The following is an 18,462-nucleotide window of genomic DNA, read 5'->3' on the forward strand; positions in this document are numbered from 1 at the left end:
GGTTGTTTCCCCAGTAAGTGGCTGAGATACCAGCAGCTGGTGCTAAGACGTGTACTATGGCCTCTCCTCCTCTGAGGACCAAGCTGAAGCTCCACTCACCACTCACCACTAGCATTTTGGTTTTATGAAATTGAAGGTCTATAGAAAAATAAAAAAAGGACCTATAGGCGATTTGAAACAAGTGAATGGCTCTGAAATCTAAGCTCTATGAACATCAACAAGCACCATCTCTTTCTTTCTCAGAGGGTAAAGGAAGATTAGTGGCCTCATAGAAGAAGGCTAGCTGCATTTGTCAATATTTGCACAATGTGTAAAGATCAGTGTAATAGAGCCAAGTGAAAAGCAAATTGTCTGTATTTCTGTAGCATCTCAAGTAGAAAGTCCCCTCTCGTGCAACTTTAAAGCCTACAGCAAGTGAAATCTTCCTATATATTCCCTCTTATTCTTGGGAAGTATCCAGCAGAGACGCAAACTCTGCAAGAGTCCCCAAATGGGTTGACAGCAGTTCAATCCCTTGCAGCTTCAGTTCAGTCCACTTCTGCTCACTTTATTTTTTTTTCTTTTTTGAGATTGAAACTCAGAACTATGAACTAAAGTAGTTTCAGGCTCTCTTCTGGACTTGCTGTGTGTCCAAAGCTTCAGAGAAGCAGCCCTAGGCTCTCAGTGGCCTGACACAGTGAGCCACTCAGAACCAGAGTCTTCAATTCCTATGAACATTTCTGTCCTCCCGACTGTATTTGCTTCCACCAAACCTTATTCCCTCCGCCTTTGAATTTAGATTCCTTCCAAGCACTATGTTTATAAGAGAGAAACATTTCACTAGAGTCTATGGAGTGGAGTCAGGATAAAACAGGAAAATCCTGAACCAGGTGGCTAGAATACAAAAGTCAGTACTAGGTCTGGGTTGAAGCCAGTTCTGAAAAAAAGCAAGAGTTGGGAAGTCTGAAATAAAAGACCCAGTTGTGATCCTCCTGACAAAAGTGGTCCCTTTGCCACTAGAAAAGAAGATGAAGGGTTTTGCTTCCTTTGTTCCTTTGAACAGGGCAAAGACTTTCAAATGCCAAAGGGAACCATGGATGAAATGGAATAAAGGGAGTGACAGGGCAGAAGCCATGACGACAGCCATGAAGGCTGATCGCTCCTCTTAGCAGCCATTTAAACTCCCAGAATTCAAGGCTTTGAAAGGATTTGTAGCATTGAGTTATTCTTCCAAATCATGCCATAAATGTGAAATAGGAGAAGCATTTGAGTTTAAGATGATCTATTTTAGTCCCGACCCAATCATAATCCTCAGTGGTAGGTTGCATCAGCCCCAGATGTCTTTCTTTAAGATACTCCAATAAAACCAGCATGGTACTGGCATAATAACAGAGACACTAATCAATGGGATTTAGCTGAGGACCCACATATAAACCCATATTCCTACAACCAAGTGATGTTTTCCCAGAAATACACCAACAACACATGCTAAGAAAAATACCATACAATAGAAACAGAAGGAACACTACCTAATTCATTCTATGAGGCCATATCTCTGATACCTAAACCACACAAGGACCCTACCAAAAAAAGAGAACTTCAGATCAATCTTACTTATGAATACTGATGCAAAAATACTCAATAAAATTCTCGCAAACCCAATCCAAGAAGACATCAAAACTATCATTCACTATGATCAGTAGGCTTCAACACAGAGATATAAGATCGGTTCAATTTATGAAAATCTATTAACGTAATCCATCGTATAAACAAACTCAAAGGAAAAATAATCACATGGCCATCCCTTTAAATGCAGAAAAATCATTTGACAAAATACAACAGCCCTTCATGTTAAAAGTATTGGAGAGATCAGGAATTCAAGGCCCATATCTAAACATAATACAAGCAATTTACTGCAAACAAACAGCCAATATCAAATTAAATGGAAAGATACTTGAAGCAATCCCACTTTAATCTGGGATAAGACAAGGATGCCCACTCTTCCCATATCTATTCAATATAGTGCTCGAAGTGTTAGCTAGAACAATAAGACAACAAACAGAGATCAAGGAGGATACAAATTGGCAAAGAAGAATTAAAGGTATCACTATTTGCAGATGATATAATAGTATACACAAGTAAGCCCCCAAAAAAATGTACCAGAGAACTTCTCCATCTGATAAATAACTTCAGCAAAGTGGCAGGATATAAAATTAACTCAAATAAATCAGTAGCCTTCCTTCATGCAAATGATAATCAGACTGAGAAAGAAATTAGGGAAACAATTTCCTTCACAATACCCACAGATAATATAAAATATCTTGGGGGTAACTCTAACCAAACAAGTGAAAAATCTTTATAATAAGAACTTCAAGTCGCTCAAGAAAGAAACCAAAGAAGATCTCAGAAAATGGGGAGATCTCCCATGCTCATGGATTGTCAGAATTAACATAGTAAAAATGGCCCTCAAACCAAAGGCAATCTACGGATTCAATGCAATCTCCATCAAAATCCCAACACAATTCTTCGAAGACATGGAAATTCTCAAATTCATCTTGAAAAGCAAAAACCCAGAATAGCAAAAACAATTCTTAACAATATAAAAATGGCTGGGGGAATCACTATCCCTGACCTCTAGCTGTACAACAGAGCAATAGTGATAAAAGCTGCATGATATTGGTACAGAGACAAACAGGTTGATCTATGGAATAGAATTGAAGATCCATAAAGAAAACCACACACTTAAACACACTTGATCTTTGACAAAAAAGCCAAAAATATACAATGGGAAAAAGAAAGCATCGTGAATGAATGGTGCTGACTCTCTGTAAATAGAAAAATGAAAATAGACCATGAAAATGAAATTTGTCACCATGAACAAAGTTCAAGTCCAAGTGGATTAAAGACCTCAACATAAAACCAGATACATTGAATCTAATAGAAGAAAAATGGGAAAGAGCCTTGAACTCATTGGCACAGGCAGAAATTGGCTAAATAGAACTCCAATGGCTCATGCTCTAAGATCAGAAATTGATAAATGAGACCTCATGATACTGGAAAGCTTCTGTAAAGCAAAGGACATAATCAGTAAGACAAATCGGCATCCTACAAATTGGGAAAAAACTTCACTAACCCCACATCTAATAGAGGGCTAATATCCAATATATACATACATATACATATACATACATACACATACATACATACACACATACACACAGACATACATACATACACACATGCACACATACACACATACACACATACATATATACATATATACATACATATATATAAGCTTACCAACAAAACACTGAATCACCAACCAGGCAGCATACACCAGCTGAGATGAGGCCTCCAACACATATATAGCAGAAGACTCCTGAGTCTGGGTTCAGTCAGAGAAGATGCACCTAACCCTCAAGAGACTGGAGGCCCCAGGAAGTTTAAAGGTCTGGTGGGGTGAGTGGGGCGGGGACATCCTTGTGGAGACTCATGGAATAGGGCTGGGAGGAGGTATGTGATTTGGAACTGTTGGAGGGGTAGACCAGGAGAGGAATAAAATCTGGAGTGCAAAAATAAATAAATAATGAAAGAAAGAAAGAAAGAAAGAAAGAAAGAAAGAAAGAAAGAAAGAAAGAAAGATTTTAAAAAAAGAGAAAAATAGCATGTTCAGCAAAGCAGTGCTGGCCAAACTGTATAGTTACATGTATAATAACATTTAGTCCTTATCGCTAACCACATAGAAAAGCCAACTCCAAATCCATTAAGGAATTCAACATAAGATCTGATTCCTTGAATCTGAAAGAGAAAATTATAGGCGATATTTTTAACTGGTAGACAAAGGAAAGGATTTTATGAACAGGACCCTAGAAGCCCCCATTTCTTGCCTGATTAAATTGCTCACTTCTTGGTCCTCGTGCTGGAAAATGTTCCTCAGGCTTCCTTGCCTCCCTGCTTTCTGCCTATCTTTTGACTTTCTACTTAACCACTGATCTCAGTATTCTGGATAAACTTTCAGGAATCCTAGAGAGCGTTATATCCTCTCCCTGTGTATTTTTCCAGTAGTTTCTACTTTCTTTTTATAGAATGTACCAGAATCATAACAAATTATTTGTTTGCTATCTCCCATAATAGAGCCTGCTAAGTACATTCCTGCAATCTTTTTTTTGTGCTTCTTACTGTTTGTGCTTGTATTAACTCTGTTTGTTATACAGTATGCACGTAATAAATACTTACTAGTCATGTCATTAACCCATTATTGGCACAGGTTTTAAAATAAAAGTCATATGACATCTTTTAGAGTCTTTTGAGAAGTTCAAATAAAATTAAAAGAAACCCCCACACACATAATTTTAAAAAGCTCAGTTGATGACTATAGTCTCAACTTATTATCTTATTTGTATATCAATGATGATTTTAGTATAAATAACTGAAAATGCATTATTCTAAAGAACACATAATCATGAAGTTAATGAACATTCCAAACTTGTATACAATAATTACAAAACACTAGTCACTGACAATTTCAGTAATAGCTCTTTAGGAATGTTTTGCACAATAGAGTGGAGAATTAGAATGCATATAGTAATGTTACCCAAGTTTCCAGAAAAAAGCCACAGCTGTGTTAAAGATCCTACAAGGGTAATTAATGAATTAGAACCTCAGTAATCATGGAGAGGTTGGAATATTGCAGGTCCAGAGCCCAACCATCCTGAGCTATTTTAGCATCTTAAATACCATTTATCAACTACCTCATTTACCTAACATCCTTGTGATAATGTGAGAAAGAATTGTTTTGGAATGCATGGACAGACCCCATAGACTCAACTACCCACCAAGTTTGTCATCAAAGAGTATCTTATTCCTACAACAGAGGGTTCCCCACTTTACCCCTTGCCTGATGTTTACACCAATGCATTTAAAGAGTCTTGATTTATGATTTACTGTTCAGATGATATAAATAATAATATGAAGTAATACAATTTAAAACTACTCACGCAACCATACAATGCTGAAGTATGGTATTAGCCTTCCAGGGTGACTCCAGAATGTTCTCTCTCTCTCTCTCTCTCTCTCTCTCTCTCTCTCTCTCTCTCTCTCTCTCTCTCTCTGTCTCTCTATCTATCTATCTATCTATCTATCTATCTATCTATCTATTCTTACTGTACAACTTTCAATTAGGGAATATGATTCACTAAATATACTCATAGTCAAGTTTATCCGGTGCCCCAGATTAGTTACAAAAGAAGCAGAATAAAAATAATACCATGCTTGTATGCAGTTATTTTCTAATTGTGATGGTTTAGGGTCTTCTTCAGAAAAAGTAAGTTTGGCATCTTTAGAGTACAAATTGGACTAAATACTATCATCTCTTTTCTGCCTTTGCCTAAAGACCTGGAATATTCACATGTTCACTTGGCCAAAGACAGATGGCGGCTTCACAGTCTCCCTAGGCTTAACAGTTGTTCTACTAGCACAAAGCACCCAAGGAGCTTGGTCCACCATCTGTGATCTGTAGCTTCTTCCTCTCTGTATAAATTTCAGACAGTGCAAATGACAGACGAACTTCATGCTGTGGATTCTGGGGTGATTCATTCTGGGACTTAAGTGCTGAATGTCATTATTTACACAAGTCAGTGAGGTTTGGAACATGATACAGTAACAAATACCACCTAATACTCAAATACCTCTATACACACACATACATAGTCACACATGCAGACACACACATACACATATATACCATACACACACGGGTTTTATATCTCACTCAACTTTAATGCCCAGGAAAGTCACCCCAGGTTTATACTATCTGGAGTCACTGAGCCTCAGGCTGAAGAGAACTCAGTACTTGCTACTAAATTCACTCGATCAGGAACAATATGTTTATGGTCAGGATTACTGTCACAGATCATTGCCAGGCAAAAATAACGTCAAGTATGGTCACAAAAGGGAGGAAGTGAAGGAGAACAACCTTGGAGTTTCCTCAGAGGAATGTGATGCAGAGCAACCCTTGTGGGAAGAGCGGGACAGGCAATGTTTGTGGCTTAACAACTCTCAGTAGTTATATTTCATTCGCACTTTCAAAGCACAGTGGTTTTGTGTCATGCACTTCAAATTTATTTCTTCTCTATCTCTGAACACTTTCCCTTTCACATCATTATTCTCATAATGACTGATGTATGTGAAATTTTGTCTAAAGCATCAAATGGTCTAGCATGTCCATACCTTTGCAGAATAGAATGGGGTTTATCTAAAGTTTTATCCTATGCTATCCCATTATTGTACCGAGGTCACAGATATTTGATAATAAAGTTAGTGAAGGGATAAGAAAACCATAAAGAAGTTGCTTATGGAATGGGGAAATAAAAGATTTTTCAAGAAATAGATGGCACTTTTGAGATTACAGTAAAGATTGATTGGTGTTCTATGTTGTCAAGAGAATGATAAGCAATAGTAATGATTTTATTTTATTTTTGGATAAGGGAGTTTGTTAAGTATGTAGAGAAATATAGTAAAGGAAAAATAGCAAATGTTGATAGAAGATATATAGATAGATATGTACATATATAATACATATGTAGATAGATGATAGATGATTGATAGATAGATACATAATATGTAAATGGATGACCGATGATAGATAGATACATAGATGATAGAAAAATAAACAAACATGATCAAACTGGGCACTCAAAACATCCATCAGAATTGATGTCCCTTCAAGACATCTTCCTGGAGGCCTTCATTACAGATCACTCAGCAGAACATTGACCCCTTGGGTGAAGCATCTGAGTAAAGGAACAATTAGCAACAGATAAACAGTGTCATCAAATGCATTGTGAATATCAGGAATACACAGACAGAAAAGGTCCATGGGTACAGCTAGAGATCTTGATTACAATTACTTCCCATGAATGAGTTTCTAAGGCTGAAATCCATTCTGTCCATTGTAGGGACTTTTATATCATAAGACTAACAGTAGTAATGTCTGTTTGAACTGCTTTATTTTCTAGCTTTTCTCTAGGACTTGATGGTTTTCCCTGTTGGTCACAGAGTTGGAACCATTACCCTTAGATAATGGACATTGGAAGAGTCTTAAACAATCTGGGTCTGATGTGAAGGGGCAACCTCCTTACAGAACCAGTTTTCAGTGAGTTCAGAGAGCACATGGGAGTTTAACCAATATAATGTATACTACTGTATGTCATTAAAACTGTCATTGTGTGTGTGATTTTTTTTCCCTTCTTTTCTATGAGATTTGCTACAAATATGTGTCTCCAACACAGGTTAACTAGTTTTCTCTATCTATTTTTTCTTTCTATTATTTATCACCAAGGTCCTCAGCTGACTTCTTATTGACATCATCATAATTTGAATTATTTCTTCCATTGGTGGATGTCCCATAGCTTTGAGAAATATGTTAATTCAGAGACGAGTTATAGCATTTAATACTTTATTTACTAATTAGCATCAGAAAACTCATAGACTATTTCTTTTATCTTAAAATCTAATGCATGAGTCAGAGTAGTAATTTTTATTTTCCAAGTTTTGTTTAACTGAGCTTCCTGCTCCAGTTGTAAAATTTTTAATTTTGATTATTTTTCAGAATCCTTACCAGTTACACAAAGTTATCAATAACAATACATGATAAAGAATAGTTTAGTAATTATTAGATACAGGGTAGGGGATGAAGGAGGACGGAAAGCAGCATGTGTTTAATCGACACAATAATACAGTTGTATGGGAAGAATGGCATCATTGGATTTATCTTGGTAGAGTGACCAGGACTGACAATAACTCATTTAATATTTCAAAAGAATATAACATGGTATTTTGAAGGTTTTTTAAGTAAAAAAGATATATATGTCAGTATGACAACAAGATCAATTACTCAATCTTATAATTACACCCAGTATATATCTCTTAGCATGCCACTTTGTAGCATATATGTAGGGTTATGTGTGTTAAATATGTGTTGATAAAAATATATGCACCGAGCTTGTAAAATGACTCAGTGAGTAAAAGTGCTTGCTGCCTGTGTAAGACCTGAGTTCAATCCTTAGGACTCACATAGTAGAAGAAAAGAGCTGACACCTGGAAGTTGTCCTCTCATCTCTACACAAAGACTGCACAACAGGCAAACACAGTAAAACCAACAACACGTTCATGCATTCAAATCAGTGAAATTAACATTTTACATCAAGAAAATACTTGAAATGCTATTAATAGTTACAGCTTTACAGGGAATTGTTAAACCCATCCTATTCTATGAAACACTGTATAATATTACCATTAAATACAAAATGACACTCCAATCACCGTTAGCATTTATTGAAAACCATGGATTAACTTGTTACAGCTTCCTAAAACTTTGGTCAGCCAAATTACATAATTTATAGCATACCTAAATAAAACCAGAAAAGAAAATTAAAGTGAGGCTCTCTTCCCTGTCAACTTATTATAGCTGAAACTCCATGGACATATTTGCTTCCACCAATACCTCCAAGGGGAATTGAGTAGGACTGACATCTGAAGGATGGGGGGGTATCAAGGAAGGAGCACCAACCTTTATACTCATGAGTGTGAGCTCATGAGCTGCCTCAGCTTATGTGTGCTGTTTCTAATCTCTAGTTTATCTTCTTGCAGGCACGGCTCGGTCCAGAGCACCTCTAACTGCTGATCTCCTCTTTGAGCTTCTTCAGCAACTGGTCCTCATGAGCATCCAACACTGTGCTTGAGCTTATCCCCAAATCATAACAGGCATGCAGGTGATGAGAAACAGGGAGGTTCCAACTTGCCATTGCTTTCCCCACTTCACATCCATTGTTCTCTTCCAGGTATCTTTTCTGCCAGTTTCAGACCTAATCCTACAAGCAAAAGTGGATTTCAACATAATGTTCAACAAATACGCAAATTGCCCATGGACAGTTATTATGATACGATTCATATTTTATAGTCTTCCTTGTATCTCTGCATTCTTAACACATGAATGTTTACAACGACAACAAAATGCTTAGCTTTCTTGGTAGAATTCCTAAAACAATGCACTGATACTTTTAGATTTTGACGGTAAGAAACAAAAATAAATACATGCAAATCCTATTGTCCAAGTGGCATCTCAAAGCTTGTTGCCTACATGAAATGTTTTTTTAAGAGAATCTGTTGTGATTGTAAAGTTAATTTTCATTATTTTAGAAATGAATAATTTACGAGTGATGATATATCGTTAGAATCTGGACTTGAAATCTTTCATTAGAGGTCACATTTTTCTATGTCTTTAGATCTCTCATACTTATATGAATGAAATTCACATTATGGCAATCTAACACCAAAGCATTTATAAATATTTAAGTGATGCTCACTTATGAATATGGAATTTTGTCAGTTCCTATTTTTTTTTCTTTTTCTTTTTTTCGGAGCTGGGGACAGAACCCAGGGCCTTGCGCTTGCTAGGCAAGCGCTCTACAACTGAGCTAAATCCCCAGCCCCAGTTCCTATTTTTTAATCAACCACATATGAAGCAGTTTGAGTCATCCAAATTTTAGAGACAAAAAATAATACTAATATTAGTGTAGGATTCCAGGGTTCGAAGCAGAAACTGATAGAAAGTGTTCAGTGGTATGCAATTAGAAATGTATGAAATCATGAAATGAGTGATGGTGACAGATGACAGAAATGTCTACACAGCATGAGGAGGATACTACTTAAGTGTATACGTATATTTGTTAAAATGCAACATTATACATCTTTTACAATAATAAATATGGAGAAATTTAAAAAATACATTACAGAATATACTTAATGTAAAATATGACGTAAATTTTACAAATCAAAATATTAACGGTCTCGGGATACCAGAAAATAAAATAAAATAAATAAATATCGGTCTCCTATTTGTTCTTCAGACATTTGTCATAAGATCCTTAACATCCAGGCTATGCATTTCTTCTCTCTGTCTGATCCAAGAATTCTGTGGTTTTCCAAGAAAATCCACTCTTTTTGCAAGGAAGGTCTGAGTTAAGTCTAAGGCATAAAAAATATTGATATTTGAGTACTGATGCATCCTTGGTAACAACGGTCACTATGATTCTCGTAGGGATAGACACATGGAGATTTGTTTAGTTTTACTTTGTTCTTTGGGACAGTGTTTTGTTTCCTAACATCAAAGAGTTAAAGAGGTTTATGCATGTGTTCCAATTTGTCACCTGAATAGATAACTTTTGATCCATAGTTGAAGCTGTTTTGGTGTATATTACGTTTTTTGTATTTCTTTTAAAGATTTATTTATTTTTATTTATATGCAGCTGTCTTCACACGCGCGCGCGCGCACACACACACACACACACACACACACACACACACACACCAGAAGAGTACATGGGATCCTGTTAACAGGTGGTTGTGAGCCACCATGTGGTTGCTGGGGAATTGAACTCAGGACCTCTGTAAGAGCAGTTAGTGTCTTAACCACTGAGTCATCTCTCCATCTCACCAGACAGTGTGTTTCTAAAATATATATTATAATCTTATAATATATATACATGTGAGTCTTCTCTTTCAGCTTTTATGACAATTTCTTTCTTTTGTGTATACTATTATGTCACATGTAGCTTTCTACATTCCTATGCAGAATTAACATTTTTGTAATAAATTGTTATAGCAACTTGGGTGCTTGAATAATCCTAGAGCCTACAGATATGTTTCATGTGCGCTATTTTTGCCTCCTTAAAAAATAATACATCAAAGTACTTCTAATACTGTTTCTTAGTCTTCCTCTTCTGGAAAGCACTTCCTACTGTTTATCATTTCCACAGCCATCCCCTGCCACAAGATTCTGTTCTGTGCAGAAAAGAGGAGACAGCTCAATGATACAAAGAGATTGCTCTAAACCATCAGAGTCATCCCAATATTGCTGGGCAGTCATTTGGAGGTTACTCAAAGATGTATATTCCTGTCATTCTTCAAACATTTAATATGTGACAAGGACCACCATACTTTCTGTGTAAAATGCCATTAAATAGTCTCTCCTCCATTGAACATGTCGCTAAAGGACGGGATGGAAGTATTGTTGAATAAGATGGGATGTTGCTGAGCCAAGACTTAATATAGACAAGAGAAGAGAAATAAAGATACTTGAGAGACACAGTCACAGAAGGAGAGACTATCACAGTAAGGTACGGAAGAAAGAATATTACTAGTGCATGTTAGGAATAAAGATCCAGATATGGTGAATGATAGGTTAGCTAGACACTTGACTTTGTTTCTATAAACAAAATGAATACTGACTTATTTGTTTTTCATGTTACTGTGACAAAATACTTGTCATAAACACATAAAGAATAAAATAGTTTGTCTTGGCTTACAGTCTCTGTGTTTCAGGATTTCATAGTGGAAAAGGAATTCAGAGTTCATGACAGCAGAATCACATAGTGAAGGCTGGCGTATCCTCATATCACAGTGGAAGAGGAAGAGAGGAAGAGGAAACCAAAACCAGAATCAGAAGGCAGATTACAGTCTCAAATGCTCATGTCTGGTAACCTAACTCCTGACAGCTGGGCCTCATCTCCTAAAGGGGCCACAGTCTTGCACTGCTCACAGCTGAAACTAATGCTTTAAACAGCTTATAGAGAATATGTCAGATTCAAACAATATCAGATATTAACAAGACCAATTGACAGTAAATACAATTTGCCTTTGATTTGTAGTGTTCACGTTAGTTATACAGATAGGAATAAACCAAGAAGACATTATGGTTGGGAAAGAAATGATCATCTGTTTCAAAGAATGGAGTACTTTGAAATGGGTATTAGTAGAGCAGTGAAAATATTATTGCAGGTAGAATAAGACTGTGTGTTTATATAGCTGATCAGTGCTGTGAATGAAAGAGTAAAGAACAACTCCAATCCCTTCATTTTGACAAAAAAAATAGAGGTTATATTTTACCAGGAAAGTAAAGTTTGAGGAAAAATGTATAGTATTTTTACAGTGAGAGTTATTGCTCGAAATACTCAAGGATGTGGCTAAAGGGACATTGCAGATCAGGTGTGGGACATGCCAATAGCCACAGCAAAGAGAATCATGAGTTCAAGGCCAACCCGGATTGCATGGAGACATGGAGACCAGCTTGAGCTATATAACTGATGTACAAGCGTATGTTTCTATGTGTATAAGAGGAAGGTTTGAAGACAAAGAGAATTACAAATGCAGAGAGAGAGAGAGAGAGAGAGAGAGAGAGAGAGAGAGAGAGAGAGAGAAATGAGAAAGAGAGGAGAGAGAGAATAAACAAAGACAACAGGATGGGTATGGGTATATTTAACTTGTGGGCCAAGTTTTCTATACATAAACTAGAGAAATATTAATATACAGTTGATAAGTAAAGTCAAGAATCAGTGAACTCACCAAAAATGGATGTTAGTATTGTAGAAAATGATGAATGAACTAATTCTCGAAGTTCTACAAATGAATATGTTAGCATTATTACAGAAACAATCAAAAGACATTGAGAAGCAACTAATAGACAGGAATGTTTATACCCTACCTCAAACAGATGGTCACTGACATTATCACAGACTGTGAAAGCTGTGTGCAAGCCGGGAAATTATCCAGTGATTTTAGAAACTTTGTGGGCCCACCCACAAGAATCATAGACTTGCTTTAGTGGTGTGGCTAATGCTAAAGGAGTCTATCACTAGAAAGCCCAACGGTAGTAAGCATACAGTGTCTGGAAGTGTAATTTTATTAATGCATGTAGCAAAAGTAAATTTGAAGACAAAGTAGCCAACATATGTGTGTTTATATTATGTTTTAGAGATGATGTAGGAGGAGCTGGAGAGGTGGCTCAAGGTTAGAAATCACTCATAGGTCCTGAGTTCAATTCCAGGCATCCACACTGTGGCTCAAAGCTGTCTATAATTCTAGTCCCATGAAGATGCCGTCTTCTAGTATATAGATGTGCCTGCAGGCAAACACCCAGATCAATAAATAAAACTAAAAATGAATAAATAAAGGTGATATAGGGACCATGGTATAGTTTCATAACAATGAAAAATTGTTCAAAATGGAAAAACAGTGATAAAATAAGACATACGAGGAAGTATTTGAAGCAGTGCGCTTTCATAGGCAGGTGGGAAATGTGGGGATTAATCTGAGACGCTGGACCAATCATCTTCAACAGCTGCGCTGTAAGGCAAAGCTCTCTAAACCAAGTAGATGGACCGAGGTGTCCACATCGATGATTGTTTACTTTTATGAGATAGAAAAAAGAGATAATTTTTGTATAAAACATATTAAGGATGACACTCTCATGTAGAGTTACATGGGACTCCTTAAATACTCTTTCATTAAAAGATAACTTACTGCATTCTTGCTGTTTTCTGGACACAGAAAAACGACAGAAAAGGGGAGAGGCAATGTCCTTACTTTGTCAAGGTGAGGACAAGCACGAGAATTTATGCCAAAGCCAACTTTCACAGGGAACTTGAAAGTGAGCTCAGAAAGCATAATTTGTGAATTTGTGTGGCAAGAAGGGGAAAGTGGGACTCAGCAAATAGCAGAACATGCGCGGAACAACACAGCCTGATCTCCCAGCTCGCTAAATCAAGCTTAAGAACCGTGTGGCTTAGCAGATAGTGCAACTTAGTCCCTCCATGCTATTAATATATTTGTTTACTTTAAAAAAAATCCTTGTGTGGTCACAGAACAAGGTCTTTCAGAAATTTATGGACTATACGTCGTTACAGGAGAAAGATTGGTCGTGTCTTTGTGCCAACTCATTCCCCTAAACTTAAGAAAGTGATTAGATTCACTTTTGCAGCTTTCCGTTCTAGCTTGCTAACTTATCAAATTCCGTATTTTCTACATCACGGGGCTTCAAACAAACTTCACGTTAGTACTTTGCTACTCTGAAGGTGATATTAAATCTTTCAGAGGAAGGTCACAAAACAAATACAAGTCTCTTCTGCTTACTGTGCCCGGACAGTTAAATTAGCATGCTGCAACCATTGTAACCTAAATCATAGCCCAATTGAACTGATTATAAAGAGGCACTGATAAATGAGTTGTTCTAATAAGCACTTATTTATGGATTTGTTATCAGCCTTTCTTCCATTAGAGTAAAAATAATTAGGATGCTGAATCAGATCGAGATGACAGGGCCACAAAGCAGTGTCTTCTCTTTGGAAGAGAACACAAGCGTGCTCTGAGGAACGTGAGGCAGTTTTCTCTAATGAACACAAATTCCTTTTCAAATTACCCCATGGCTCAGATAAAGACAGTTATTTAATAAAAAGGGGCTTACCTGTAAACACCAGCCATAGTTTCTATCAGTATACGCAGAGAAGCAAGGACCAGCAGCCGGTTTATACTTTGGCACTTAGGATGTTTTGAATTAGACGCTGTAAAAAGTGAAGGGTCATGGAGGTATAACCACTCAAGTGAAAACTATGATTTGATTACTACTCATTAGTGACTTCATTAGAATACGGCCGGAGTCTGAACAGGGAAGCCCATAAATCCATCCTGAGTACTCTGGTCTTTGAGGTCACCGGGACACCGAACTTCAAAGCTGTCTTGCAATGATATCCACCCAGATTTCTCTGACACTTCCTGGTGCCATATAATAATGTGGAAAGGATATAGATAATATTTCCAGCCCATCTGATCCAGCTATCCTTCATCCATATTCCTCCCCTGACCCATTATCCAGAGCTCATACCAACAGATCGCCTTTTCAGTGATGCTTCTGCAATTAGCAAGAAAACTTTCTCACTAGAATTCTACGAGAAAATAACCATTGTCCTCCTTTCTCATAGGTGAAATAGTATTTTTAAACCAACTATACAGTTCAATATGCTGCTGTATCAAGAGTTTATAAGATGAAATCACTCTTAATAAAGCTGACATTTCAGTCCTGTTGATTTGCTTATACATTTTATGGGTCTCTTATACATAGTGCATTATAAAATTAGTTATTTGGATATGATATTGTCCTATCAGGGAAATGGAGGCAGGAGTTGATTAAGGAACAAAGAGGTTATTTAACTGCTCAGAGTTACAACACAGAAGCACAAATTCGTGCAGGCTGGGTATGTACTATTGTAGTGTCTGACAAATTGTGAACGTATTTCCAAGGTAAAAACAACAGATACAGACATAATTACATTGGTTTTCTCTCAAGAATTTAAATTGGTACAAGCAGGCTGGCAAAAACGTCCTGAAGAAAGCTTAAGAGATATATAGGGCAGGCCTTTAAAACGAAGAGGGAAAGAACAGAAAGAAGTTCCTGAGAAGGGAAAGGAGATGGAGCTTAGCTGTTCACCGTCTACCAGAGTGATCAATTCTCCTGGAAATAGTGGTTCCGGCAAACAGAGCAAAGCATACCCCACGACTTAGTCTACAGTGTTCTCAGTCTGTGCTTGGAAAAGGACTTCAGCTTTCTCACGGGAGGACCTCTCTTGGATGTAGACGTGACTGTGGCCTGGTGCCTTCTATCTTCCCTGCACACTATTTGAGGATATCTCAATCTGCCTTGTTTTCTGTTTGATTTTGTTTTGTTTTTTTTTTCATAGTTTCACACAGATGAGTCACGACTATGGAAAAGTATGCATATTCTTTAAAATATCCAATATTCTCTCAACATTCATTTAAAGTAAATACATTTTCCGTGTATTTTAAAGATTTGTTTCTAATTGTAACCATGCAGGTCACAAGTCTTAGAATGCTTCCTCTCATCAAAAGATGCGTCAGTCACTGCACCTCCCAAATTAAAAATTCCCTTTAATAGACAAGTGCAGAGGAAATTGCAACTCGTGAGTAGAGTAAATACTCAGTTCATCTAGTTCATTAACTTCAAGTTGAGAGTAAAATTCTTTTATTTATTCTACTTATCTACATTCCAGCCATTTCACTCCTTTCCTTGTCACTGCTCCTACAGTTCCTCTTCCCATTTGCTTCCAAGAAGGTGCTCCCCACCCCCACTCCCACCAACCCTCCTTCATCCTGGTCTCTGGAGGATTAAGTACATCTTCTCCCTCTGAGGCTAGACCAGGTAGTCTTCTGCTTCATATATGCTGAGGTGCCTCAGACTAGCCCATATATGCTACCAGGTTGGTGGCTCAGTCTCTGGGAGCTCCCTGGGACTTAAATTAGTTGAGACTGCTGGTCTTCCTATAAGGTTGCCCTCTGCTTCAACTTCTTCAGTCCTTCCCCTAATTCAACCATAGGGGTTCCTGACTTCAGTCCAATGGTTGGATGTAAGTATCTGCCCCTGTCTCAGTCAGCTGCTGGTAGATCCTCTCAGAGGACAACCATACTAGACTGCTGTGTGTCAGTAACAGTGTCAGGGTTTGGTGCCTGCCCGTGAAATGGATCCCAAGTTGGGCTGGTCATTGGACCACCTTTCCTTCAGTCTCTTCTTTGTTTTTTGTCCCTGCAGTTCTTTTAGGAGGGAACAATTCTAGGTCAGTAGTTTTGATTGTGTGTTAGTAACTCCGTCCCTCCTCTTGAGACCCCTATCTGTATACTGGAAGTGAACTCTTTGAGTTCCCTCTCCACATGTTGGACATTTTGGTTAAGGTCACCCACATTGAGCCCTGAGAGTCTCTCTCACACACACACCCAAGTCTCTGGTACTTTCTAGAGGGTTCCCCTACTACCTCCCCCCATGCCTATTTCCAGTTATTCTCCTGGCCCTCTAGGCTTCTCTCCTGCCCCACTCTACTCAAACCTGATCCTGTTTTCCCATCCCCATCGTCTTTTCCAACCCAGGTCCAAACCTCTGCCTTGCATGATTATTTTCTTCCCCCATTTCATGGGGAATTGAAGCATTTACACTCGAGACTTTCTGTTTATTACACTTCTTATGGTCTGTGGGTTATATCCTAGGTATTCTGTACTTTTTGGCTAATATGCACTTAGTGAGTACATAGCATGCATGTCCTTTTGGGTCTGGGTTACCTCATTTAGGGTGTTCTTTTCTAGTTCCATCCATTTGCCTGCAAAATTCACAATGTTCTACTTCTTAATAGCTGAATAGTATTCCATTCTGTAAATGAACCACATTTTCTGTATCCATTTTTCAGTTGAGAAGTATCTGGATTTTTTGCAGCTTCTGGCTATTACAAATAAGGTTGCTATGTATATAGTGGAGCACATGTCCTTTTGGTATGGAGGGGCATCTTTTGGGTATATGCCCAAGGGTGGCAGAGCTGGATCTTGACATAAAACTATTTCAAATTTTCTGAGGAACCACCAGATTGATTTAAAGAGTGGTTGTACCAGTCTTGATGGTGCAATCCCATCAACAATGGAAAAGTGTTCCTTTTTCTCCACATCTTTGCTAGAATCTGCTGTCACTTGAGTTTTTATCTTAGCCATTCTGACTGGTGTGAGGTGAAATCTCAGGAATGTTTTGATTTGCATTTCCCTGATGACTAAGAACTTTGAGCATTTCTTTAAGTGTTTCTAGGTCATTTGAGATTCTACTGTTGTGAATTCTCTGTTTATTATTCCAATTTTAATTGGTTTATTTGGGTTTTTGAAGACTGACTTTTAAGTATTTTATATATTTTGAATATTAGCACTCTATCAGATGCAGGGTTAGTGAAGTATTTTTGTTTTTGTTTATTTGTTTTTGTTTTGTTTTTTTTTGCTTGTTTGTTTTTTTAACAATTTGTAGGTTGTTGATTTGTGGGCCATTGATGTTCTGTTTAGGGAACTCCTCCCCTCATGCCAATGAGATCCAGGCTTTTTCCCACTTTTTCTTCTACTAGTTTCAGTTTTTATGTTGATATCCTTAATTTACTTGGATTGAGCTTTGTGCAAGGTGATAAATATGGATCTATTTTCATTCTTCTCCATACAGATCAGTTAGAGCAGAACCATTTATTGAAGATGATTTCTTTTTTCCAATGTGTGTTTTTGGCTTCTTTGTCATAGGTCAAGTGTCCAAAGGTTTGTGGGATTATTTCTGGCCTTTCATTCCATTTCATTCACTGACCTGTACCAGTTCCATGTTGTTTTATTACTATTGTTTTGTAGTTCAGCCTGAGGTCAGGGGTGGTGATTTCCCCAGATCTTTCATTGTTGAGAATTGTTTTGGCTATCCTGGGTCTTTTGTTTTTGATATGAAGTTGAGAATTGCTCTTTCTATTTGTATGAAGAATTGCGTTGGAATGTTGATGGCAATCGCATTGAATCTATAGATTGCTTTTGGTAAGATGGCCATTTTCACTGTGTTCATCTTATCATTGCACAAGTCTGAGATTTTTCCATCTTCTAAGGTCCTTGATTTCTTTCTTCAGAGACTTGAAATTGTTACACAGGTCTTTCACTTGCTTGGTAGCAGCTATCCGAAGATATTTTATACTATTTGCCTATGGGGAAGGGCGTTGTCTCTTTCTCAGCCTATTTATCATTTGTATAAAAGAAGGCTACTGATTTGTTTTTAGTTAATTTTACATTCTGCCACTTTGCTGGCGT

This window comes from Rattus norvegicus, chromosome 15 (genome assembly GCF_036323735.1).
Source record: "Rattus norvegicus strain BN/NHsdMcwi chromosome 15, GRCr8, whole genome shotgun sequence".
Taxonomy (NCBI): domain Eukaryota; kingdom Metazoa; phylum Chordata; class Mammalia; order Rodentia; family Muridae; genus Rattus; species Rattus norvegicus.